This window comes from Mus caroli, unplaced genomic scaffold (assembly GCF_978045245.1).
Source record: "Mus caroli unplaced genomic scaffold, Mus_caroli_1 scaffold_5, whole genome shotgun sequence".
Lineage (NCBI taxonomy): Eukaryota > Metazoa > Chordata > Mammalia > Rodentia > Muridae > Mus > Mus caroli.
In genome coordinates, this window is record NW_028227260.1 from 41,126,427 (window position 1) to 41,152,748 (window position 26,322).

General features: G+C 36.7%; 1 protein-coding gene and 1 pseudogene across 2 annotated transcripts in view; one reads left to right on the top strand and one right to left on the bottom strand.

The window, feature by feature from the left end:
- Positions 1–26,322, bottom strand: part of Diaph2 (diaphanous related formin 2) — a 707,007-nt gene that overhangs the window by 48,283 nt on the left and 632,402 nt on the right. The window lies entirely within an intron of this gene.
- Positions 20,920–22,174, top strand: LOC110286470 (alpha-enolase pseudogene; annotated as a pseudogene).

A 26,322-nucleotide genomic window follows, 5' to 3' on the forward strand; every position in this document is an offset into this window, starting at 1 on the left:
AGACTTCCTCTTAGCTTGTTACTGTCAAGTATTTCATCATAGAGGATAAAGAAAGTTAGTAACTTAAGTATTACTTTCTGCCACAGGCCATTATCACACTTAATACGAATGTGTAGAATGGGATTGTTTCTGTTACTGTTGCTATAAGACTTATAACAAAAGTGACTGTATAACAAAAAAACACAGTGATGGTCACAATAACCCGAAATTTGAAGTTACATAAGTTGTTGCTTCTCTAGTCATTTTATTAACATGGCCTTTGCTAAGCAAACATTGCCATCCCTTACAATCATATAAAAGGTTGTTTACAAAAGGCTTTGACATATAGTCTTACATAAAATTGATATAAAACATCTTTTATTCATGTTTTCATTAAAAATTCCTTTTCTACCTCACTGTCTTTTTTCTATGCTGACACTGATATTTTAGTTTTTTATTTGATGTCCTTCTCCTCATCTGCTTCTAATTTCCATATGCCTTTCTCCAACTTGCCCATTTATAACTGTAGTCCATCATCTTCACTGTAATAGTTTCTTTGCAAAAGTAGTTCAGTGCTTATATTTGTAGCTAGTCCTTTCCTCTCATCTCTTTCATCTAAAGATTATACAATGAAATAAAACTCAAAATTACAGGTAAAGGAAGATGGCATTTCTTAAAGGTTGCTACAGATTCTTCCCTGAAAAATGCAGATATGGTTTGTAGCCAGTGGACATGCAACCATTTCTTTGTAGGCACTAAAGTTAGGACCATAAGGAAGTAATAGAATTCAATAAGACCCATAATCTTCCTTCCTTCCAATGATGGGTTTAACTCAAAACAGAAACCATTGAGCAATGACATCCTTAACTCCCTCCAAATATATGTATTTATGATATACGCACTAGAACCATAGATTGAAATGCATCAAAGCCTCAAGTACTAAGTATCTATCTGACCAGTATGTTTACTAAATTAGATCCAGGAAAGCCTCCGGTATAAGGATTTTATAATAGTCTGTCTGTGGACAGATCCATCAGTAACTCTGAGAGACCACCATCTTTTCTGGTAGAAAGATTGCTACTGGGCTAATCATGGGTCTAGTCTTGACTGGAGAGAAAAAGTTTGTAGGCTACTGGTAGACATCATTTGCTTTTATTTTTGTAGTAAACACTTAGAGTAAGTGCAATAACTGAGTTAGTCTGAGGAATTAGTCTATGTATATGTTTTCTTATTCTTTATAATCCTGGGAAATATATATTTATCTCCACTGTATAAATGAAGAAAATAAGGCAGAGATAAGTAATATAGCTTATCCAAGTCATGCATATACTAACTGTGAGAAGTCCAATCTCCACAATCATCTCTTTATAATCCATATCCTATCCACTATTCTATACCATCGCTCTTAGAGTTTTACTGCTGTGGAGAGAGACCATGACCAAGGCAACTCTTATGCAGGAAACATTTAGTTAGGGCTAGCTTATAGTTTCAGAGGTTCAGTTCATTATCATCATGGTGGGAGGGATGGCAGTGTGCAGGCAGACATGGTGGTAGAGGAGCCAAGAGTTTTAATCTTGATCCTCAGGCTGCAGAAGAAGACTGTGTGTCACATTGGGCATAGCTTGAGCATATATAGAACCTCAAAGCCCACTTCAACAGTGACTCACTTCCTTCTACAAGGCCATACCTACTTCAACAAGGCCATACCTACTAATAGGGCCAATCAATATGGTCAAGCATTCAAACACATGAACCTATGTATTTTATTTCCTTTCCCTCTACCTTACTATTTGGGGATGGAGCTTGTGATTATACTTTACTATATAGCCTGTCCTGATATTTCTACCTTTTTCCCCTTAAGGCTGAGATTACAGGAGTGCACTTCCATACTTGGATCTTTTGGTGAATTCTTAAGCTGTCTAGAATGAGCTGAATGATGAGAGACTTTAGTCTTTCAGTTTCTTAGGTCAAGGGTTACTTTCAGGATTCCATCAGCTAGCCTTCATGGTAAGCCCCCACTATGGTATGGATGAACACCATACAGACCTGTATAGGTTAAAGAATTGTTGCTACCCTTTGGTACCATTTGGAGATGGGAGAACATTTAAGAAGTGGGAAGTAGTGGGTAGCCTTTAGGTCAGTGTGGAGCATAATCTTAAAATGGGACATGGCACCTTGGGCCCCTTTACTCATTATGATTTCTGGTTTAATATATAACTCTTGATCTGATGTGTGTTCTCATTCTTGCCATCTACTGCTCTCATCAGGGACCAAATCAAAAGGCTACATTTTCTTAGCTTTAACAACCAAAACTATGAATTATGAAAACTTTTCCCTTTTCAAGTTAATTGTCACAAGTATTTTGTAGTAGTAGTATGAAGTCGACAACAGGGGTCCTAATGTTTCTCATATTTTCTTTTTAAAATTTTAAAAAAAATATTTATTTTAAGTGTAGGAGTGTTTTGGCTGTGCCCGCATATGTGCATGGTATCTGTTGAACTCAGAAGTGGAAATTAGATCCTCTGCTAATAGAGTTACAAATGGTTGTGAAGAACTGTAGGTGCTAGAAACCAAGACTAAGTCTTTTGTAGGAGTAGTTCTCTGAACTGTAGAGCCATTTATCTAGCCTTTTAAAAAACTCCTTTCATTTTTACCTACTAAATACATAAAGTATATTAAAATCTGGTAGAGAACAGATTAATAAATTGGACAAAATGTCGGAAGCTTCAGTTTTGTGTTCTAGTGGAAACTGGGCAATACCAGGTTTGAATACTTTCTCTCTTGTCCTATTTCTGATTTAAACAACTGCTTAACTGCTTCACACAGAAGCAGATGACCCTCATTAAAAAGTCCATTGTGCTTGTACTTAAGGAAATCTTAGAAATCAAGGGCTATAAAATCTGACATTGTTGAGCTACAAAAATCCTTATTACAGAAAATATAAAAGAATACTTAGTTTATTGTTTAATTTGTCATTTAAGAATACCGTCCAATACTGATATATTTAACAAGGAAAAATTCAAGTGCTATGAAAAAGTTGTGACTATTTAAATATCTTAATTAGGGCTGGTGAGATGGCTCAGTGGGTAAGAGCACCCGACTGCTCTTTCGAAGGTCCAGAGTTCAAATCCCAGCAACCACATGGTGGCTCACAACCATCTGTAACAAGATCTGGCGCCCTCTTCTAGAGTGTCTGAAGACAGCTACAGTGTACTTACATATAATAAATAAATAAATCTTTAAAAAATAAATAAATAAATAAATAAATATCTTAATTAGGATGGATCTTAATTAGCATATATTTTGCAATAATACATTTCACATTTTTGGCACATGGTGATGAGCTGATGCATGTGTGAGGCACATTATATAATCACAGTTAATGACACACCCAGTGTGTGAAGCAGTGGAATAACACACATCCTCTTTCCTTACTATAAAATAGTGTTTGTGCATAGTGAACTACAGAGCCCTTCAAACGCATATGTTGAAGCTTTGTCCCCAAGTAGCTTAGAATGTGGCTTTGAAAAAGAAGTCTTTCAGTGTAAATATACTCAGCACAACTGTCAAATGTGCTTTATAGGAGGAACAGTGAATATGTGTGTGTATGTGTGTGTGTGCATGTATGTTTTGTGTGTATGCATACCATAACTTAAACTATTAATATAGTTTTAAATTTTAATTAATGTATTTTTTGTTTGTAGAGGTGTTTTGCCTGCATGTGTCTGTGATCTATGTGAGTGCTGTGCCCATAGAGAGTAAAAGAGGACTTCAGATCCTTGGGCCTGGAGTTATAGTCAGTTATGAGTCACCATATATGTATTGAGAATTGAACTCTGGTCCTTTGGAAGAACAGACAGTGCTCTTAAGAGCAGAGCCATCTCTTCAGCCCGAGTACTAATATCTTTGAAGAACAACAGTAATCTATCTGTAGAAATCTGTTCAATAATTCATTATTACTATATCTGTGGCATGCATATTTTACTGCAGAATCATTTCATCTTTAACTAAAAAAGGTTTAAGTGAGATGCTAACTAAATGTAACACATGATTTAAGGTTTTTTTCTTCTTTTGTTGTGAAGGATATTAGTAGGATAATTCATGTATTTTAACTAAGTTTACAGATTAGAATTTTATCAATGTTGATAAATCTACTGTTACGTAAAATAATGCTTTTATTTTTATTTTATTTTATTTTATTTTATTTTTATTTTTTTTGGTTTTTCGAGACTGGGTTTCTCTGTGTAGCCATGGCTGTCCTGGAACTCACTCTGTAGACCAGGTTGGCCTCAAATTCAGAAATCTGCCTGTCTCTGCCTCCCGAGTGCTAGGATTAAAGGCATACGCCACTACACCCAGCTAAAAGAATGCTATTTTGTAGAACTATAGTATCTCTATCCCAAATCTAAGATTTTACTTTTTGTGATCCATAATTCTAGGAGCAAACCATTCATAAGTTTTAAATTGTATGACATTCTAAGTAAAATAGTGAAATCTCATGCTATCATTCTCCATTTATATTACTATTGTTATATTTTATTATTACTATTTTTGATCTCTTACTGTGAATAATTTATAAACTTTATTACAGGTAGGTATGTATAGGGGAAAAAAGAAGATTGTATAGAGTGTGGTATTACAACTCATGGTTTTCAGTCATTACTGGGGTCTTTGAACACTTTCATTATGGGTAATGGAGGAATTTTATATTTATGCCTAAGTGTTAGGGTTAAAGTAGGAAATGTAGTCAGAAATCCAGGGAAAGGTAATTTTTGCTTGTAATTTATATAAACAAAAGACAGTAAGATGTTAACATTTTGGAAAAACAGATGAATGACATATAGAAATATAGATGTTTTTATATTTTTTCTATGAATCTAAATTGCTTGAAAATAAAATATTCTAACATAGAATACTTTATGGTTATGCATATTAGGCTACTTCCTATTTTATAACATATATGTACTTATATATGTATACATATTCTCTCACTCTCTTTCCAGCAAGAAGATTAAAAAGAAAGGTTTATGTGAAAGTTGAATTTCTAATATTCATCTCTAGAGTAAATTAAGTCTAAATACTTAAAGCATTTAGGGGAGCCAATGTATTACAAAGTAGATCACAGTAAGGTGAACAAAAGTAAGGAAACTGAGCCTAAGTGTATTAACAATAACAAAAGGAAATGGATTGCAAGGGTTTTAAAAATAATTATTTGCTTTACTTCTAAATTCTAGTGTACATATTTAGTCAACAGTTGGTTTTAAGTCACAAAGACATTAACAGATTTCTGAAATAATCTTTTTCAAAGAAGAAGCACAGGAATTCACTATTTCTGTTTCTAAGAAGTTAGTGACTTGTTAGGAAAAAATCTTCAGTTTTTATTATGACAAAAGTCCATACAGTTTAGAGTAATGCTAGTATATTAATTAAATAAATCCATCCTGATATAGCCACATAAAGATGTTATCAGTCTTTGACAGATGATTTTTTAAGTTATCATTTTGCACAGAGAATGTAAGCAAAATTACAGATGACAGAGACATAAAACCATTCACAAGAAATGAGCCAAATAATGCACTTTGCCTCAAAAGCACTGTGAACTTAGAAATACGGTTATATTTAATCCCAAATGCCCACATCATCGTACGTTCAATTAAATTAGTGAGAAAACTGGGCCATGTCACTGAGACTTGGTGCCCTTTCATGATTAAAAAAAGCAACATGGCTTACAGAACCCTTCTGACATGTCATTCGTTCTAGCCAAAGGCCATCTCTCTGCTCTGTAGAGTATATTTTAAAAAAGAGTCACAAAATTAGAACTCACAACAAAGGGCCTCCTGAGAATCACTGAGTGAATTGTATAGTTTTGGTCAGGCTGTGTGGCAATACCATCAGGAAAGAATAGAACAAATATTTTATATTTAAAATTATCTTAAATTTATGTAGTCAGCAAAAATTACAGGGAGGGGAGGAGAGCGCAGAAGTGGTAAAATAAAAGTAAATGAGCAGGGAGTTTGATTTTGATTTCCACAATACATTTTGCCATTCTATTAGTAGCTCTATTCCATTTTCCCAGAAAGAAGTGATTTATTTTTCTCATCTGGGCTAATGCCCCCTACAAGAGTCAATATCCCAATATTAGAGATGAAAATTCCTCTTTGGAATTATAGTCCAGGGTTGTTTAAGGGACTTCTAAAACATTAAAGACTATTGCTATTGCACTTGCTTTTTGCCGCCAGAGTTGAAAGGCATGGCCTTATTGCTGAAGACCCATGCATTTCAGTTACAGGAACTAAAGATCTATGATCTGGAAATGAACTGAAAGTATCACCCCTCAGGACTAGCTTTTATGGTACCAGAGGGGACCATCCAAGCTTCGAAGGGAGTGTAGCTACCAAAAAGTCCTACTCAACTATGATGCCTCCTACAAATAACAAAGACCAGCATGGTGTGGTCACCCTAAGGGTATAGTATTGGCACATGTACCTTGGCAGTAACCAACAGGTCTCTAATTAGATTTTAGAGTAATTCAACTAGAGAGAAGTTATACTTGGTACTAGAAACCTGGCTGACCAGACTAGCTTTGGCTGACCCAAAGCTAGCAAAATCATGGGTGTTGTAAAAAAAAGCCTACAACTTCTACTTTCCCAAACCAGCCTAATCCATAAGTGCATTCAAAACGGTTGTTCTTATACCTACACTTAATTATGGTCTTCACCTTGTGTCAAAAATTCTCTTTGTAATAGAGACTATTACAAAATCTACAACCAATAATAAAAATTCAGATTTGTTGAGCCCAGTCTCAAATGCTGTATCTACAGCACAACTCCTGTACTCAAGGCTCAGGGATAATTGTTGATGAGGAAACAGAAAGTGTGTAAGAGCTAGAAAAACAGCCTTTGCTGTGAGACTGGGTCTCTAAGGGATATTAGAAACCACATCTATAAGGACTTACCACAATGACTCCTTAAGCATGAGCTGAACAAGAATAACAACAGGCATGCTGAAGCATTTCCACTAGCATTGTGTAGGCAAGAATAATATACAATAACTGATAATAAACTCACCATGGCTTATTTGTGGAGGAGGGATATAAATAAGATTATTAAACAGAAAAAGAAGATAGAGTAGTACAAGAAAGGGAAGATTCAAAATTAGGCATGTCTGGGGCAAATTACACACACACACACACACACATCATAATATAATAGTTACTCTGTTAAAAGTCTTTGAGGAGTAGATGAATTCTTATTACATGTCACACATTTATAAAATAATGTATTGATTCTGTGGAAGCAAATGCTGGAATGTTGTAAACTGAAATGAAGCATGGAATAACTAAAATACAAACAAAGGAAGCACTTATATTAAAAGTGTTTCCAAAAAGCAATAAATATCAGCATCTAAAGTGTGGTTTGAAGCAAGGGCTTAGATAGAAATTCAAATAGCATCTTTGCAAAATAAGGGGCATGTTTGGGCACCTTTTAGTAGCCTTTGAAGTAAAAGATGACATATTTTCTGACAGCTGTCAATTATCCACATGAGACTACCTTACTTCTGTACCACTTGCCCTTTCCTCGTGAATACTTTCTACTTTTTATTATGCTCACTTTATTCTATTGTTGACATTTTCATTTTCCCTGCTTTAGGAAAGAAAAGCTTTGTGTCACCATCACACTAGTTTATTTTGCAGGCTATACTCATAGATCAGTGTCTTATTCAGCCATCATCTGAGAATCTTCCTCCTACAACCAATAGGAACAAATACAGAAGTCCATAGCCAGATATTATGCTGAAAGCAAGAGACCTTGGGACACTTAGTCCTAAATGGGATATCTTCATCAAATCACCGCTCTCAGGGTTCAAGGAATCCAGTAGAAGTAGAGGTGATAGGAGTCTTAAGAGTTCAGAGGGAATGGAGAACACCAAGAAAGCAAAGCCTTTTAAATCAACATGATGACGGATTATCTGAACTTACAGAGACTGAGTCAGCATGTCAGGGCCTGCAGGGGTCTGCACCAGATAGGGTCCTAGAGCTGAAAGCAGAAGTGGACACATAGACCCATCCCTAATCCACAAATAATCTCCAACTGGTAACCAATTGCAAATGAAAATTTAGTTTCTTCCAAAGGAGTCTCCCTGTGGAAACCAACTACTCTTAAGGATCAGCTGCAGGCATAGCAGTAGAAGGTTAACAGAAAAGAAACTTAATGGCATAGAGGTTCCTTGCCTCATAATGCTGTATCTGAGCTCTTCCTATTTTAATTGTTTTCTTTTATTTATATGTTCTTCTCATCTTTTACTCTGTAGGTCCTTTGTGTATTATGGCTTCCAATTTAGTGCATAAATGAATGGGTCTCCATTTCTTCTGTCTTCTTTTGGACTTTTTTTCCCTCTGCTTTTTTTTTTTTTGTCCAATTCTGATGTGTTAGTTTATGTGTTATGTTATCTTATTATTCCTTAGAGAGACAGAAAGGGGGTGACTCTGGATGGGAGGGGAGGTAGAAGGAGTTAGGAGAAGTAGAGGGAAGAGAAACAATAATCAGGATATATTATGTGAGCAAAACCAATCCATTTTCAATAAAAAGGAAAAGAAAGAATGCAAGCAAAAGCCAAAAGAAAAGCTTTCTTTAAGTTAGCCAGATGTAAGTTTTCACATCCAGCAGGGAGCTTGAGCTCGAAATGAGTGTGTCTGAGCTAGAGAGAAAACCATTTCTGCAGTTTTTTATCAGTCTGGGTGGCAATGCCATTGAATTGAATAAGAGTGGAATAAGCATGGGAAAACAATAGCATCTACAAGCCTTTGCATCTTTCTGATTGGGGTCCTTAAGTTGAGATCTCATTCCTTAGTGGAAAGTAAAATGTTTATCATTGAACATGAGTGACATCCATGTTCAAAAGCTTAACACAGTAGTTAGTCCTGAATTGAAATAATTGGGAGCAGTGTGTCTACCAAATTCTCTTAAATTACATAAAAAGGGTTAAATGTGCCACTGAGTTAACATACATGAAATCATACAGGAGAGCCACACAAAAAAAGATACACTTGCAACCTTCCTTCCTGAAGATGTGATTATAATTGTTCAGTTCCTACTTACAGCAGACTTATGCCAGCTAAGTGCACTGAGGGAGAGTACATTTTTGAAACTGGTTAGGAAAAAAAGAGTCAGTAGAGAGGATAAAACCACAAAACTTTTATGCCTTTTATCAGTGTCTTTTATCAGTGTCTCTCAGCTCTTCATACTGACAATGGGCTTTAAATCTATGATCAGGGTAAAGATATACGTAGTTGGCACTAAGCCCTAAGAACTATAATTTATTAGTGTGATATAATATAGCATCTCTATTTTAATGATGGAACAGATTATCTTTGATATGGAGTACCAGTAATTTTAATTATCAATTTAGACAACAAAACTCAATTGAGAGGAGGTATGGCAGGGAATCCTTGATTTTAGTGGAAAAAAAATTCTCCTTAAATCTCATCCAAAGGTATTTTTTGTCATTGTACAGAATTTTCCTTCGATTTCTAGACCCAAACATTAGGTATCATTAGTATTTGTGAATTTTCTGGAACTTAATGAAAACAGATTTTCCTCAGTACTGAAAAAGAACTATGCCTTTCCATTTTAATCTAGTTAAAAGAAGAGGAAATAATAAAAAGTAAAGACCAGCTTCTAAATTCAATCTATTCTTTACTTTCCCATTAAGACCAAGTTGAAAATTGAATATCCAATTTACCACCAAGAGGGTACTCAAACATTCCTTCGCAATCCCTTATTGCTTCTAAATTCACTCAAAGGTAAGATTATCAATTCTTCTTGACATAAAAGCAAGAGTTGATGAGCAGCTGACCGCCCTCAGGAATTATAGGAAAATTTAATATGACAGTTTGGACTAAATAATATACTTTTACATGTATGAGAAACACATGCAAAGTAATGGACATGTTGCCTTAGATGGTAATTATTTTTATATTTTATTTAATCTTTTTTATTACACTCCAGATTTTATCCACCTCCCAGTCCACCCTCTGACTGTTCCACATCCCATACCTCCTCTTTACTACCCCCCACACTGGCTCCACAAGGATGTCCCCCCACGACCAGACCTCCCTACTGCCTGGGGCTCCAGTCTCTTGAGGGTTAGGTGCATCTTCTCTGGTTGAACCCAGACCTGGAAGTCCTCTGCTGTATATGTGTAGATGGTAAATTATAATTGTGATTAATTTTATAAGAATATATATGTATATACACAGTTATCTATCTGTCTGTCTGTCTGTCTCTCTGTCTATCTCTGTATCTATATCATTTATATCTATGTGTGTGTGTATGTGTGTGTATTCTTTTCCTACACTATTATCTTTTATATACATTTGGCAGACAATAATTTCTTATATTCATTTTTAAAAGATTTATATTTATATATATGCAAATACACTGTCACTGTCTTTAGACATACCAGAAGAGGGCATCAGACCCCATTACAAATGGTTATGAGCCACCATGTGGTGGCTGGGAATTGAACTCAGGACCTCTGGAAGAGCAGTCAGTGCTCTTAACCACTGAGCCATCTCTCCAGCCCTCTTGTATTCATCTTTACTTCAGCTTAACAGTTATTTTGAGTTTTATAACAAGTTTAAGGTATTCTAGGCAATAAAAGAAAATGGTATTTGTGATTTTGTGACTTCAAACTTGTGTGAGTTGCTGAGACAATACAAAATGATAGTTTCATACAAAGAAAAATTAATGTGGAATGGAAGAGGAACAGAAAGAAATGATATTGGGCTTGGTGGTGAGTGACAGCTAGTGATTTGTGTAGTCAGCAGAAAAGTGAACAACATGAAGACATGCATGTTTGCAATGAGCCTTGACAACTGAACAGAGTGAAAAGGGTGAGTGAAAGCATCCAGTAGAGAAGCCAAGGTATCCTAAGAGTATCCAACATGATGAATTGGGGTAAGATCAATAGGGCCATGCACATGAAAGGGGTAGTGAGAAATATAAATAGGAAAGATCTACCTTAGGCCATGCCATGGGAGACACTGTATATAGAACTGACTGAATGGTTTATAGTCAAATATCTTGTACTTTTCTCACCAACTAGATTCTGACATCCTTGGGAGCAGAGGGTGTTTATATGTGTTTGCTATTCCCATGCTAGCAAGCATATTGTCATAGTCAATGTTCTATGGCTGTGAAGAAACACCATGAGCAAGTCAGATACTATGAAAGAGAAGTTAGTTGGGACTTGCTTATAATTGTCCACACTTAGTCCATTTTCATTATGGTGGGGAGCATGGTGGCATACAGGCAGCCATGGGGCTAGCTAGAAAAGTAGCTGAATGCTACATCCTGAGCCACAGGGAGAGAGAGAAAAAATTCTCTTGGGCCAAGTATGGAATTCTGAAACCTGAAAGCCCACCACCAGTGATATACTTCTTCCAATAAGGCCACACCTACTCCAAGAAGCTTGCACCTCCACACCTCCTAATCCTTTCAAACAGTTCCACTTCCTGGTGACTAAGTATTAAAATGCATGACCCTAGAGGGGCCATTCTTATTTAAACCATCATATATACATAGATATACAGAAGACATGGAATAAAATCTTAAGGAAATGAAGAGATGTCACAATTATTTCTTGGTAGTCTTATTTTTTTCCCTCTATTTTCTTAAACCTTCATCTTAAACTTCCTTTAAAAAGAAACTTTAAATGGCCTTTGTATGATGAAGCATCACTTGCATGCTAATCCTATGATTCTGCAGCTGTTAGAGTCTGACCTAGAAGAATGGCACTGCTAAACTCAGAGAGTATATGCAACCAAAGCTGTTCAAATAATATTGTTAGGTGCATTTTATAGCAAAACTGATTTTTAGCCAGTAAAAAATGACATAGTTTAAGTGATTTCTGTATAGGTCTTTTGCTTTTAGGTAGCCTCCACAGGGAAATAACATCAAAACTAAAATTGTTGTAGAAAAATGAAAGCTCAGCAACATGTGTCCTGTGCATTATTTGGTTTCTAGCTTCTAGCTATTTAGGAACTGGTAACATCTACAAATCTTATATAGGTGATTATAGTGGCCATTGAATCACGGTTTTTGGAGTGAGTCTACATAATGGGTAACATGGCATGTAAAATAATATGCACTTAACTATATGTAGTATTGATTTCATCTTCTGCTAGCTTTGATTTCCTGGGAAGAAGACATGTTTTACGTGCACGAATGGAATTTAAATAAATCTTACAAGTTTCCCCCATCCACTCAAGCCCCAATTCTATGTGATACACATTGTTTTCCTGGGGAGGACGTAATTGTAACAGATTAATAGGGAAGGCAGCTCTTGTGGTTTTGACAAATTAAATATAATATGAAGTATTTTTCTATATCAAGAGTAAACAATTTACTTATAAAACATTCAACAATTATTATATCAAAGCAGCAAACAATTTACATTTAAGGTTAGTAATAGATAAAGCCTCTGAGACCCACAGGCATGCAGTGCTCAGTGAAGAAACAAAATATACATATTTCTCATTATGTATAACTTTTAAGGGATTAACATGAACATAGTCAGATAAAACATGTTAAATAGAGGCTCTACTAAGCCTGCTGTAGAACAGTGGACACACAGCAAAACAGTATTTTCTGGACATGATAGTTACTGTATACACAAACACACACTGGCTGTGACCTACATGAAATTGTGAGGGAAAAGTTGTTATGGTTGCAGGTGAGGAATTGAAAGTGTGAAAGGATAGGGGTGAATTTGATCAAAATCATTATATGTATGTATGTAATTCTCAAAAGATAAAAAATATACAACCATGTTAAATTTGATATGACATTACTTCATAGTATTTAAATTCTAAACAGAGTAGATCTAGGCACATAGTATGTGAGTTATACCCATTTAGAAGTAGAATCTATCCCCATGGTAGACTGCGCAGCAGAATATAGAACAAGTGGATCTGTGTGACTTTTGATCCAGGTTTCCAGAGCCTGTTTTCTTTCACTCTGGATTCTTTGGAACACTGCTTGCTGTGCAAACAGCTTGAGTGTCCCTCTTCTTAGGCTGTGATATTTGAAATACTGAACTAATAATCCAACTAACTAAGAGGCAAATGACTGAAACTATTCTAAACCCTTAAGTCCCTGCCCAACATGAGGACTGCAGTTGTATGAGTGGTTTCGGGTGATAGCAACCTTGGGAACAACCTGGCTGAGGCAAGTGTACAAATTGCAGTCATGCACAGTCCTTTTAAGCCATTAACTTTTTTTTGTGGTTTGTTGTAATGCAGAGGGTAATGGATCTCCCTTCTCACAGTGGTTCTGCTCCTTGATTCCTCATTCTTCTTGGACTTTTTTGGTACTTCTTTCCAGTATTAATCTTTGTCTCTGCCTATTTACGTAGTATTTCTTGGCTTCTAAAAAGATCTTCTCTACTGTCTTCTTGAATATATATTGTGCTTTTGTGCTGAGTATAATATATATGATTGAAATCAATACAAGAAGTTTTTCACTCCTGGATCTAGAAGGACATAATAATCATTCCAAACTATCATGGAGACAGGTTATGGGACCTGTGGCCATGTGTCATAGATATGTGAGCCTATGTGAAAGTGCAATGGTCTAAGAGTCCACTAGGAAAGACGCACTGAGAAGTTCCTTCAGACTATGACTTACACAATAGTGAATCACCCTTTCTGAGCCGTTACTCAGGAGGAAGTGTACTTAGAAAAAAAAAAAACAAACCAGATTAAGCAGTAAGCCATCATAGCTATGTGTATTTATTCATACATGATTCTCAGAAAATAAACATAATACATTGGAGTTCTGTCCTGAAATTCTGGGCAACTAGCACCTATTGCTAAGTAAGTTCTAATATTGCCAACAATAACCAGTGGCTTGTCAAATATATATTTACATTTCAATGTTGAGTCTACCAAACTTCTTGAAGCATCATAAAAATGGACCATTCAATTGTCACATCAAAGTGTTCTGGAAGACTTTACTTCTCTCTTTGCAATGTATTCTCAGAAACTTTTATAGGCGAAAAAATTTGCAGTGTCCGATGTGGCCTTAATTTTGGTTTCTTTTAAGAGAACATAGAAAGTACAGGTTGAACAAAAATCAGAAATATTTTCAAGTGCCAGGATAGTGTCCTCATATGATTGCTCACAGCCAAAACAGGCAACTATAAATAAAAATAACAGGAAATTGTGTTTATTCATACAGACCTGAAATTGTAAAGTTTCTCTCTCAGGTCCTATCCATGACTCACTGAAGTTCATCTATTTCTATTCTTATTCTTGAATTGAGTGATTTTGAGTAAATATTTGCTAATGCCAACAGCATATTGAGTATGACAAGGATAAAAGACAAACATGGTCTTTAGGGATCTTAGGCTCCTAGAGCAGATGGAGAATCAATGGACTAGCTACTTCATTTAGAAAGACAAAACACCTTTGATAGCAATTACTCCCTAATTTTCTTCCTCTATAAATTCAATATTTACTTAAAAAACTGGTGATGGGGCAGACATGTAACCTATACCAAGCTATATATATGAAATATTCTCATTTGGTAGAGATAGTATATAAAGTGTAGGATGGTATACTATTTCTCTAATTGTCCTTTTCATTCTACATAGTTGCCCAAAACAGAGTATCAAGTAAAAATTAACTTCAATTAAGGACAATTTTATCTCTAATGTTGAGCATGTATATTTTAGATAAATGCCCATTAGGCTTGCATGTGTATGTTACATATTTTACATACTTATCTACAAGTAAGTCTTATCTCTAGTAATCTGGATTCCTTGTGTTACTGATTTACATCTCAATTATTCTTCTTCCTAAAAATGATAGAGGCTTATACCCAGCTTTAATCCAAATGAAACCCAAGAGAATTCTAAACTTTCCTAGGATTTGGTTTTCAAAACCACCAATAGATTTGAAAGTCAGTATCAAGAAAAGCAAACACAGGCCCTATTGTTTTAAGTCAGAATTAACCATTTCTTTTATCCATTAGAGAACCTTGGGCCTTCTGCAGAAGCCTTTATGGGGGAATCTACTATAATCAGAACTTAAACTATTGAAAAATTTAGATTATGATAATTCTTTTATTTTTGTCTTTTTTGAATGGGTTTTCTTTTTTATTAGATATTTTCTTTATTTACATTTCAAATGTTATCCCCTTTCCTAGTTTCCCCTCCGAAAATCCCCTATATCCTCCCGCCTTCCAATGCTCTTCAACCCACCCACTCCTATTTCTTCTGGTCCTGGCATTCCCCTATACTGGGGCATAGAGCCTTCACAGGACCAAGGGCCTCTCCTCCCATTGATGACCGACTAGGCCATCCTCTGCTACATATGCAGCTAGAGCCACCAGTCCCACCATGTGATTTCTTTGATTGGTGGTATAGTTCCAAGGAGCTCTGGGGGTAACTGGTTAGTTCATATTGATGTTCCTTCTATGGGGCTTCAGTCCCCTTCAGCTCCCTGCGTATTTCTCTGGCTCCTTCATTGGGGACCTTGTGCTCCGTCCAATGGATGACTGTGAGCATCCACTTCTGTATTTGCCAGCCTCTCAGGAGTCAGCTATATCAGGCTCCTGTCAGCAGGCTCTTGTTGGCATCTTCCTAGAGTCTGGGTTTGGTGGTTGTTTATGGGATGGATGCCCAAGTGGGGCAGTTTCTGGAAGGAATGACCATCCAGATTACGATAATTCTTACTACCATTATTATAGCTAAGCATTGAGGGATTGGAATTATTTTGGTCTCTGACATATTTTTGGTAATGGAAAGATTTTTAAATAAGTTTCATATAAAATATAGTATGTAATATTTAATTTAAAAATATTTGTTAATTTAATTTCCATGTGTGCGCCTGAGTGTATGTATATACAGGTGCCTGTGGAGGTCAAAGGAAGTGTCTGACTACCTGAAATTGAAGTTACAAAAGGTTGTTAGCTGCCAAATGGGTACTAGAAATCAAACTGGGGTCCACTAGGTAAGCAGCTGGTGTTCTTAACTGTCAAGTCATCTCTCTAGACACAATACTTAATTTTCAAATTTTAGTTTTGATCAGATTACAATATTGTAGTACAATGAACAATATTATTTTTCTCTGTTCTCTATATATACTTCTCATTAAAAATTTTAACTGGAGTGTGGGCTATAAGCATACACACAAAAAACCTAAACACGAAACACAGAGTGATTCGATACAGTTAAAATTAATCTCAGTAGTACTAAAGTGCAGAATCCTCACATGGAGTAAATTTCCTTATTCATTATTTTAGAAATGGATCTACTTAGATAGAAATCAACCACAAAGGGAAAGTCAATTTTGTTTATCTTCACTTTTGACTTTATTTGAGAGGGACTTTCTGGCTAGCACAGCATCCTTTTCAATTTGTTTCAGTATAATGTGCAGCAGATATACTTGATTAATGAACTGATTAGCAACTTCGTTAATTATTTTTCCAGTGGCTTTTCATTATCAAAGCTACTGTGAATCTTTTAAGTTGGTGTTCCTTAGTTGTGAGAGTCCAAAAGTTTAAAAGGATTAGCTCTTATAAAAAGGTACGTATAGAAAATAAAAATAAAAAATCTCATTTCCAAATAGATTCCTAAGAAGATCTGTCTTATGTATCAATCTTATGTTATGCTTCACTTCTCTAAAAGCCATAGATATATAAGATTACAAAACTTTAATAACATTTTATTACTATTAAGGTTATATCCAGCATTATGGAGAAAATCTCAGATTTTTATTAACAATTCATAAATTTTAAGTCATGTTATGTGCTGAATTCAAAGAAATGAAACAGCTGACAACTCAACACAAGATAAGTCATGGTGGATAGTGATGTTGTCCTTTGTGTTAATCAATCATTGTGACCCAACAAGTTACCCTAAAACACAGTGCCTTAAAATAAGGAACACTTAGTATGTCAATGAAAAAAATTAAAAATCTGCATTCAATGAAGGTGCTAATTTTGACATAAGGGCTATTCTGAACATTAAGTGATGTAGCTAGGGAGATGACTCGGTGGATAAATTGTTTGTCACATAAGATTGAGAACATGGAGTTTCGATCTCAAGGGTCCATGTAAATGCTGAGTGGCCACATTGGCCTTCTTGGAGATGTGTGTGTATGTGTATTAATAATGTTAACATATATGAATATGTTACTGATATGTATAATGCAAAGAAGTCACAGTTGATGAAAATGCTAATTTTTTTCATTGAAATGCAAAATTTTACTTATGGAAGATGCTAAACAATGATTAAACTTTTAAAAGTCAATTGGTTAATTTAGGTTCAGTGAGATGGCTCAGTGGATAAAGATACTTGTCATACAACCCTGCCAGAACCAACTCTATAAAATTGTTCCCTGACCTCCACAGATACACTGTCGTACTCCTTTCCATCATCGTCCATATACAATTAAAAAAATAACAACACTAAGGTTGTTATCTTGAAAAGAATTTGCCTTTAGTACACTAAATGTATAAACTAATAGTTTTCAATAATTATAAAAATATTTTATTTTATTTCTTCATTATTATGTCAAAATCTTATTTCTAACTCCAGAACATTTGTTTACTGAGTAAGGATAATAAATTTAACAAAAATAATAAAAATTTTAATGTGAGTTATAAAATTATGTACAAGTTGGAAATTGTAAGTAATCCTAGCCACAAGGATTGGGTAACATGTCAAAGTAGAAGAAAAGAAGGCAATACATGAATGAGATGTCTGAATGTGGGAGCAGTCATAAACATGGAAAAGAAACGGTGAAAGCTACAAAGTAAATCAATCTAGAAGTAAGGTAGTTGAAAACTTTAGAATTTGGCCACTAAAGCAGTTAAATGTATCTTGATGCTTTCTAGAAGCAATGTAATTGTGTCTCTATATAATTGAAGTACAATTTTCTGGAGAGTATATACATAGCTTATAGAAGATGCACTGATACTCATAGAAAAATGATTGGCTTTTCATTTTAATTGAATTAGGATGAATACACTGGGTGGATCTGGTCTACTATGATTCCACAGGGGGGGTGCGGGGGTGGAGGGCCGGGATCTCCTTTGCTACAATACTTTTAAAGGAAACCAACTACATTCTTCAAAAAAAAAAAATACCAACATAAATTATTGTTTTTGTCATCAGTTCTAAGAGAAATTAACCTAACATTACTCAAAACCATTGTAAAGATTGGTTCAGAAAATGAATCATTAATAATTATTAAATGCAGAGGAAAAGTTGATGCAAGTAATACATTTACACGGTCTTAAAGTGCCTCCCCATGGATTGCCTATTAGTTGGAGCGGAGAAAATAATCCCTATAAATTGAAGTACTAATGACAGAGTGACCAAATAATCAAACTTAACATCACCAATGAGGGACAGAGAGACACTGTGTGCTTACAGATGTGAAACCCTAAGAAGGACAAAGTTTGCTTATGCAGTGTTCTGGGTAGAAGGGCATGACTTGAATTAATCATGAGACAAATGCAAATTGATGAACTGTATAGGAAATAACCAAACAGGTTTGTTTTATATTCAACAATGTGATACAGTTCTACAATTCCATTGCTTCTTAAAACAATAAAATTATTTTAAGTGGATTGATTAATTGCAGATAAAAAAAGACCTGCATGTAAATGGAATATATAACCCAGATGCTTTATTGGAATAATAGCTATAACTGGAACATAGACGACTGATAAGGTGAATGTGTTGATTATATACAGATGTTCTGAGTTGGCAAACTTACTAGTATTACCCTAGATACTAATTCCACACTTAAAAAATAGTCACTAAAGTATTAAAAGGCAAATGGATATAACAAAATATGTGGTCAAATATTTAGGACTAGTCATATCCATTCATTTTCTGTTTTCAGCAACACAATTCTACTGACTAGGTAAATTATAAAGAAAGGAAATTTATTTTTACTTATGATTTTGAAGGTTCATAATCTAAGGCTTCATCTGCTGATGGATGTATTACAGCAAGTGCAGGCAAGGTACAGGGGACACACATGTATGTGTATGTCTCTTACAATCTCTTTTAAAGACACCAAGATTCAGTCCTGGACTTGACCTTAAACATCTTATCTAATCAGTTTTTTTTTTAAAGGTCTCACTTCTAATCATATATGAGCTTTTGATTCTTGGTATGTCACAATGAGGATAACTCTCAACCTCCTGTGCTTGGGGAGGCACATTGAATCTAGAGCAATAGTGATTCCAAGCAGAAAGTAAACAAGAGTACTCGGTATTTGTTTATCCAATCTGGAAACCTATAAAGTTATTTCAAAATAAAAGCATTAAGAAATAAAGATGAGTTTTGCGAACCCAGTCTAGAGGGTTTGCCAACTAAAATAAAAGTTGATTATCCATTGAATAAAGCAAGCAAAACCAAGTTCTTTTAACCTCAGGTGTCTGTTATAGCTCAGTCTGATATAAGGTAACTGCCCTCTGAACATGGATGAAGTCCAAGGAGAGGCTTTGCCTCTGGACAAGGAAAAACCATTCTTAACATGCGGCTTATTTCATGTGAAGTAAGTAGAAGGCATCTTTATGTGTTTAGAATTGTTTCTCAAGTACTTTTGTGACTTTCACTTTGGTTATAGTCACTTGATACAATTCTTCAAACAGAATCATAAGAGAGAAATAGCCCAGAGTTAAAAGTGCCTATACTCTTGGATTTATGTTTTTGTTGATGTTTTGTTTCACTAACCTATTTCTAGCTCTTTTTCTATTCTTACTAGCTGCATGCTGGCAGAGTCACTTGCTTTGTTTCAAATAGGCTTTCTGCCCAGCCTGGGGTAGCAGCCTCTTTTTGTTGATGACAGTGAGCCACAATTCAAGTTGGAATCAGATTTAGTGACACTACTTTGGCCTAGACTAGAATGCAAAATGAAGTGGAGACGTTTTACAGCTCACCACACTGCCCTTGCATTCCCTTGGAAAAAAAAAAAAAAAAGTGTTCCAAAGCACTGAAGCTCGCTTTTCAGAAAATATTATAGTTGTAAAAACTGTGACACCAGTAATAGTTGTGCCAAGCATGGGTTTTATTTTAGTAAGTTGTTTACCTATGCCAATATTTAAGTGTACTTCTGTGCAAAAGATGTGGATAATAGTTCTCTTTATAGAAAAATCAATGTACCCAAATAGTCATAAAATATAACTGTGTGCACATGTACATGTATTATGCAAGTACAAATAGATCTGCATTGTGCCAGATGTGATCTAATCCTACTGGAAGTTCTATTTAGGTATATGATATTAAAAAATGCTGAATAGACCTTTTTCTTTAGAGCAAAGCCACACATTTCACATTACCACTAGCAAATTTTATTTGACATATAATTTTAAAATGAAGTTACTCTAATCTAAAGTAATAGTGCGACAACAGGGATAAGCAATGAAGCCTTTCCTAAGACAAAAATGCATTTTAAAATTCTAGCGAGTTTTAGTTACAAGTATTTAGAAATACAATTTAGAACACTTAAATGCATTTCTTTCAATGGTTAATTACATTAGAACAGCTATTGTTGCGAATGGTGATGGACTAATAAATTGTAATAATCACCTCTGTAAAAATTGAATGGCAACGTTTTAATAAGCAGTTTACATGACTAGAGAAACCTATCTTTCCCAAACACCAAAAATTTACTTCAGTATAGCAGCGTGTTGGTATATATTATCTGCACATAACAAACAAAGTAAATATGTCTTATTAAACAGAGTGGGCCTCTGAACTGCATTTAAATTGTGTAGATGGCTTGTCTTTAAAAATTAAGATGGTAAGTGCTGCTCCGGTTCAGAGTCTCACTCAGGTCTGTCCTTAATACTCTCTTCAGTGTCTACAGAACCCGCTCTTTCCTTCCTTCCTTTCCTTCCTTCGCAGCCATCTGACAGCCAGAACTTCACCATGTCTATTCTCAAGATCCATGCCAGAGAGATCTTGACTCCCATGGGAATCTCACTGTTGAGGTGGATTTGTATACCGCAAAAGGTCTCTTCTGAGCTGCGGTGCCCAGCGGTGTGTCCACTGGCATTTATGAGGCCCTAGAACTCTGAGACAATAGTAAGACCCACTTCATGGGGAAGGGTGTCTCATAGGCTGTTGAGCACATCAATAACACTATTGCACCTGCTCTGGTTAGCAAGAAAGTGAAAGTTTGTAAAGCAGGAGAAGATTGACCAGCTGATGATCGAGATGTACAGAACAGAGAATAAGTCTAAATTTGGTATAAATGACAAATGGCTGTTTGCAAAGCTGGTGCTGTGGAAAGGGGCGTGGCTCTTTACCATCACATTGCTGGCTTGGCTGGCAACCCTGAAGTCATCCTGCCAGTCCCAGCTTTCAATATGATCCAATGGAGGTTCTCATGCTGGCAACAAGCTGGCCATGCAAGCGTTCATGATCCTGCCTGTGGGGGCATTCTGTTTCCAGGAAGCCATGCTCATTGGAACAGAGATTTTCTACAACCTGAAAAAACATCAAGAAGTATGGGAAGGATGCCACCAATGTGGGTTATTGGCACCTAACATCCTGGAGAACAAAGAAGCACTGGAACTGCTCAAGACTGCAGTTGCAAAGGCTGGCTATACTGACCAGGTTGTTATTAGCATGGATGTGGCTGCCTCTGAGTTCTAAAGGTCTGGCAAGTATGACCTCAACTTCAAGTCTCCAGATGACTCCAGCCAATACATCACATCCGACTAGCTAGCTGACCTATAAAAGTCCTTCAATCAAGACTACCCAGTGGTGTCCATTGAAGACCCCTTTGTCCAGGACGACTAGGATGCCTGGCAGAAGTTCACAGCTAGTGCAGGCACCCAAGTGGTAGGGGATGATCTCACAGTGACCAACCCTAAGCAGAGTGCCAAGGCTGCAGGCAAGACATCCTACAAGTGCCTCCTCCTCAAAGTGAACCAGATCAGCTCTGTGACCAAGTCTCTGCAGGCGTGTAAGTTGGTCCAGTCCAATGACTGGGGCATCATAGTGTCCCATTGATTTGGGGAGACTGAAGATCTGCACAGGGCAGATCAAGATTGGTTTATCTGAGTGCCTGGCCAAGTATAATCAGATCCTTAGAATCAAGGAAGAGCTGGGCAGCAAAGCCAAGTTTGCTGGCAGGTCCTTGGGGAACCCCCTGGCCAAGTAAAGCATGGACTGGAGACCCCTGGACCCACCCCTGGACCCACCAGCTGCTAGGTTCTCTGTCCCTGATGTCATCCAGGTGGCTCAAGACTTGCCCAGTGCTTGCCCCTTCCATGTCACTGCTTCCTTAGACGTCCACACCTGACCAGAGGAACCCTCCTGGAGACCCAGCTTTGTAATCATGTGATTGGTCTGAATCATTATTTTTGTCATCTGACTTCCCAGCTAGTATCTGGAGCCCTCAGAACTCCAGTGCAATCTCTAGGGTGCCCACCATCAAGACTTCCCCAGTGGTTTACATGTAAAAATAAAAGCTGCAGAAGCCCCCCCCCAAAAAAAAAATTAGGTGGTAGAGTGGGTTTTACCAGAATATGTTACTTCTAGAAAGAATCTCAGATTTATGAATGCGTGGGAGATCTGTCTTCAGAATCCATCCTTCTAATCCACAAATATGTTTTTTTTTTAAATTTCTATTAGAAATAAAGAGAAGAGGAAATGGAAAGCAGAGGGAGATGGCAGACATAGAGAGAAGACAGACAAGATGGAGATGAGAAGCAAAGCAAAATAGAACTGGAAGGAAGAGGAAGGGAAGGGATGGGGATGGAGGAATAGGGAATGGGAAGGGGAAATGGAGAAGCAGGGCAGGGGTGGTGAATGGGGTCAAAGGTAAAAAGGAGAAAGGGAAGGGAATTTGCACATTTTTGAAGGCTGTCACAACTCACTTGGGTGGTTCCTGGGGTCAGTCTCTGGTGGAGGATCCTGAACATTCGTTTCTCTAGTTCCATGATACTGGAGAAGGTTTAACTGGCTGTTCAGCCAATTCTGTTTTACAAGTTGGACTTTGTTATGTCATGGTACATTAAATAAGGATGTGACAAATACCTAAAGGTAAAAACTACCAAGTGCCAAATCCATTGCTCCACTCATTCTATCTTTTAGGAATTGGTCCCCTTTAAGCATTGACTGCACTGACGACCTCATTTGTTTTTGCTCTCCCACATCCTGTGAGATAGCTGAAATCTCTGCTGACTTCTCTGTACCATGGACCCCATATCAGGAAATGCAACAAAGGGAAATTTCATGCCTCATTTTCTAACAGTTCTCTTTACTTGAGAGTTTAACTTTTAGGCTTTGGCTGGCTTGGCAACTTTCTGATGCCTTGAAACAGAATTTGTCTTTTATTTGGATTGTGTGGATGGTTCTTGGGAGAGCATTCAGCCATGAGTTCCCAGATTGTTGCTAAAAGTAGAAATGTATACTCTGTCTATGATGCCCCTGTCCTTTAGTATTCTCTCCAGGCTTTTTGTCATGTGATTGAGTTTTAAATATTATTTTCCTACTAGTAATATTTGCCTATCAATTCACTTGTCCTGCCTCATTCTTACACATCATCCAATATCCTTTTCATATGCTGTAGGAAACATATATTTTCTATTTTAAAGACAAGAGCTTTGTTGTGACATTCAAGCTGCTCTCCAACTCTTAATACTAAAGACTCAAGTCTCAACTTCTAAAGAACTTGGAAGTGCAGTGTTTATCACCCAAAGCGGAGTCAAGATACTTTCCTGTACATTCTGTTACTTGTTAATAGTGTCTCCATACCAATGCACTACAATGCATTTCCATTTCTTATTTACCTGTCTGTACCCTTTCCCTACTTTGTCAAGCAAATGAGAGCAGAAACAATGTCAAGTTTGTTGTCATATTCTCAGCACCTTTTCATGGTATCTTCGAAGCACCTTAACAAAGTGCCTAGCAGATATCAGTGACATTTTTGTTGAGTGCATGTTAGGCAGTCAGCTGGTGAACGCAAAGAGTATTAACTAGCCAGCTTGGTGTTTTTCCTCTTTCTTCCTCTTCACAGTAACCACTTTATCTTGTATGCATAATTTGAATAAAGTTAAGCTATCTCATAGTTCAATACTTTATTCAAGTAAAGATCAGTATCAATAAAACAAGACTGAAAACTAATGTAAATGATTACAGAAGTCCTTCCAAGAATACCAATGGAAAATTCTGTCCATAATATGAAAAGGAAAATATTTTCTGTATCTCTCTGTGACACAAATTTTCACAGCTGCCTCGTGGCAGCACAACTTTAATATATTTCTTCCTATGCCCTGATCTGTCTCATGCTACCGGAAAAACAGACAATGCGTATCTTCTACGTCAGTTAAGGCAAGTTTGATAGTTGACCTTTCCTCCTTGTACCACCTCTAGTGCCTCAACATAGCCCATCTAATTTCTTTCAAACTTTATACACACACACACACACACACACACACACACACACACACACCAAGAAAGAAACTATCTGCTCTCATTTAGATTGTTCTCTTGTGGAGTTCTAAAATGCATATTCTTTATATTTCACATCTGTATATGAGTCTTCTCTGCAAAATTTTCTTCTATCATCATGTCAAAGTATGTTTAGCCTCATCCCTTGTTTTATGTGGAACATTATTTGTAAACTGACCTCAATTATAGAATGGTAGTCCCACAGTAAAGCAATTCTAAGCAAAAAAGAGAACTGAAATTCACACTTCTAATGTCCACTGAGATACGAGGCAGAATGCATGTCATTTAAAGTTTACTACATTAAAAAAAAATCTTTCTCTGAGATATTACATAGTCACCAAATATTTTTTCTGTTTATAATCTGTTTTTCTACACTGACTACCACTAAAAGAGAACATCCTAATTTTTTTATTTGATTCAGTCCCTTTCATGATATTATCAGAGCCTCAGACATGTTTGCTCCTGATTCACTGTAGAAGTACAGAATTTCAGTGACATCACTGACAACCCTATGGGAAGTCCACCGCCATTTATAACATTGTTTCAATGGGAAACACATTTTGGATTCCAAACCACTTAAATCCAAAAAAGTTTCCCCATATGAGTAATCAGGATTCAAATATTAATATGCTCTACACCTACAACACTATGCCTTACAAGTCATTTGCAAGATGGGGACTGTCTGTATTTGAAAAGCTCATGCTAGTATATTAGTAATCAGTAGGAAGAAAATGATCAGACAATGAAGTTCCATGCCTGAGTTTTTGTCCTTCATTTTGGACTGCAATCCTCTAGTCTAACAAATTAGATTCATATAAATCTGAACAAAAATTCTGTCAGTGCAACAGATGTTCTATTTTTAATCTTTTAAAAATAATTTTAAACACATAAGACACCAGTTAAGTATGCAGGTTATAGAAAGATCTCAATAATTACAGTAATCACACTCCTAGAAGCAAGTAGATGTATTGGGGCAGATGTTTTCTTTCCTGAATTCTACTTAATGGATTTTAAGTTTTCTGCTAGCAGTGGACTCAATCAACTAACCACTGCTGTGCGTCATTGCCTAGAGCAATAATTAGCCTAGGGGCAGCAGAGGAGAAAATAGACAATGACTACTTCCAGGGTTGAGGCTGCAAAGACAGGAACACTGGAATGATGGGCAAGTGAGTAAATGAAGATTTCTTTTGAATATGGACTTGAAATGACTGATGATAAAAATCATAGTTCTATGCGAAAGAAAGCAATGAGAGAAAAGGCTGAATATGACATAGGTTTAGATCATCTATGTCTATTGAAAAAGTACAAAGAAGATGTAAGCGTGTTCAGATAAGTGGATTTTAGAGTACACAGATAATTTAAGAACCTAAAAGGGGCAGAAACCGGCCTGAGTAGGGCCACAGGCCTCACCCGGCCGGATCAGCGCCAGGGTAGCGGGAGCGCAGGGTTGCCTGACACCCGCCAGCTACCCACGACCCCCGCCGCAGGATTTTGGGACTGCTGGTGAGTGGAACACAGCTTCTGCTCCAGTCCAATCACGCGGGACCTGAGACTGCTCTGGTTGGGGAGAGAGAAATCCGGCCCACACAGGGCCACAAGCCTCTTCCGGTCAGAAAAGCACCTGAGCAGCTGGGGCGCAGGGTCTGCTGACACTCGCCAACTGCCCACAACACCCGCCACAGGATCTTAAGACTTCTGGTGAGGGGAGCACAGCTTCTGCTCCAATCCAATTGCGCGGGACCTGAGACTGCATTAGTTAGGGAAGCAGAAACCGGCCTGAGTAGGGCCACAGGCCTCACCCGGCCGGATCAGCGCCAGGGTAGCGGGAGCGCAGGGTTGCCTGACACCCGCCAG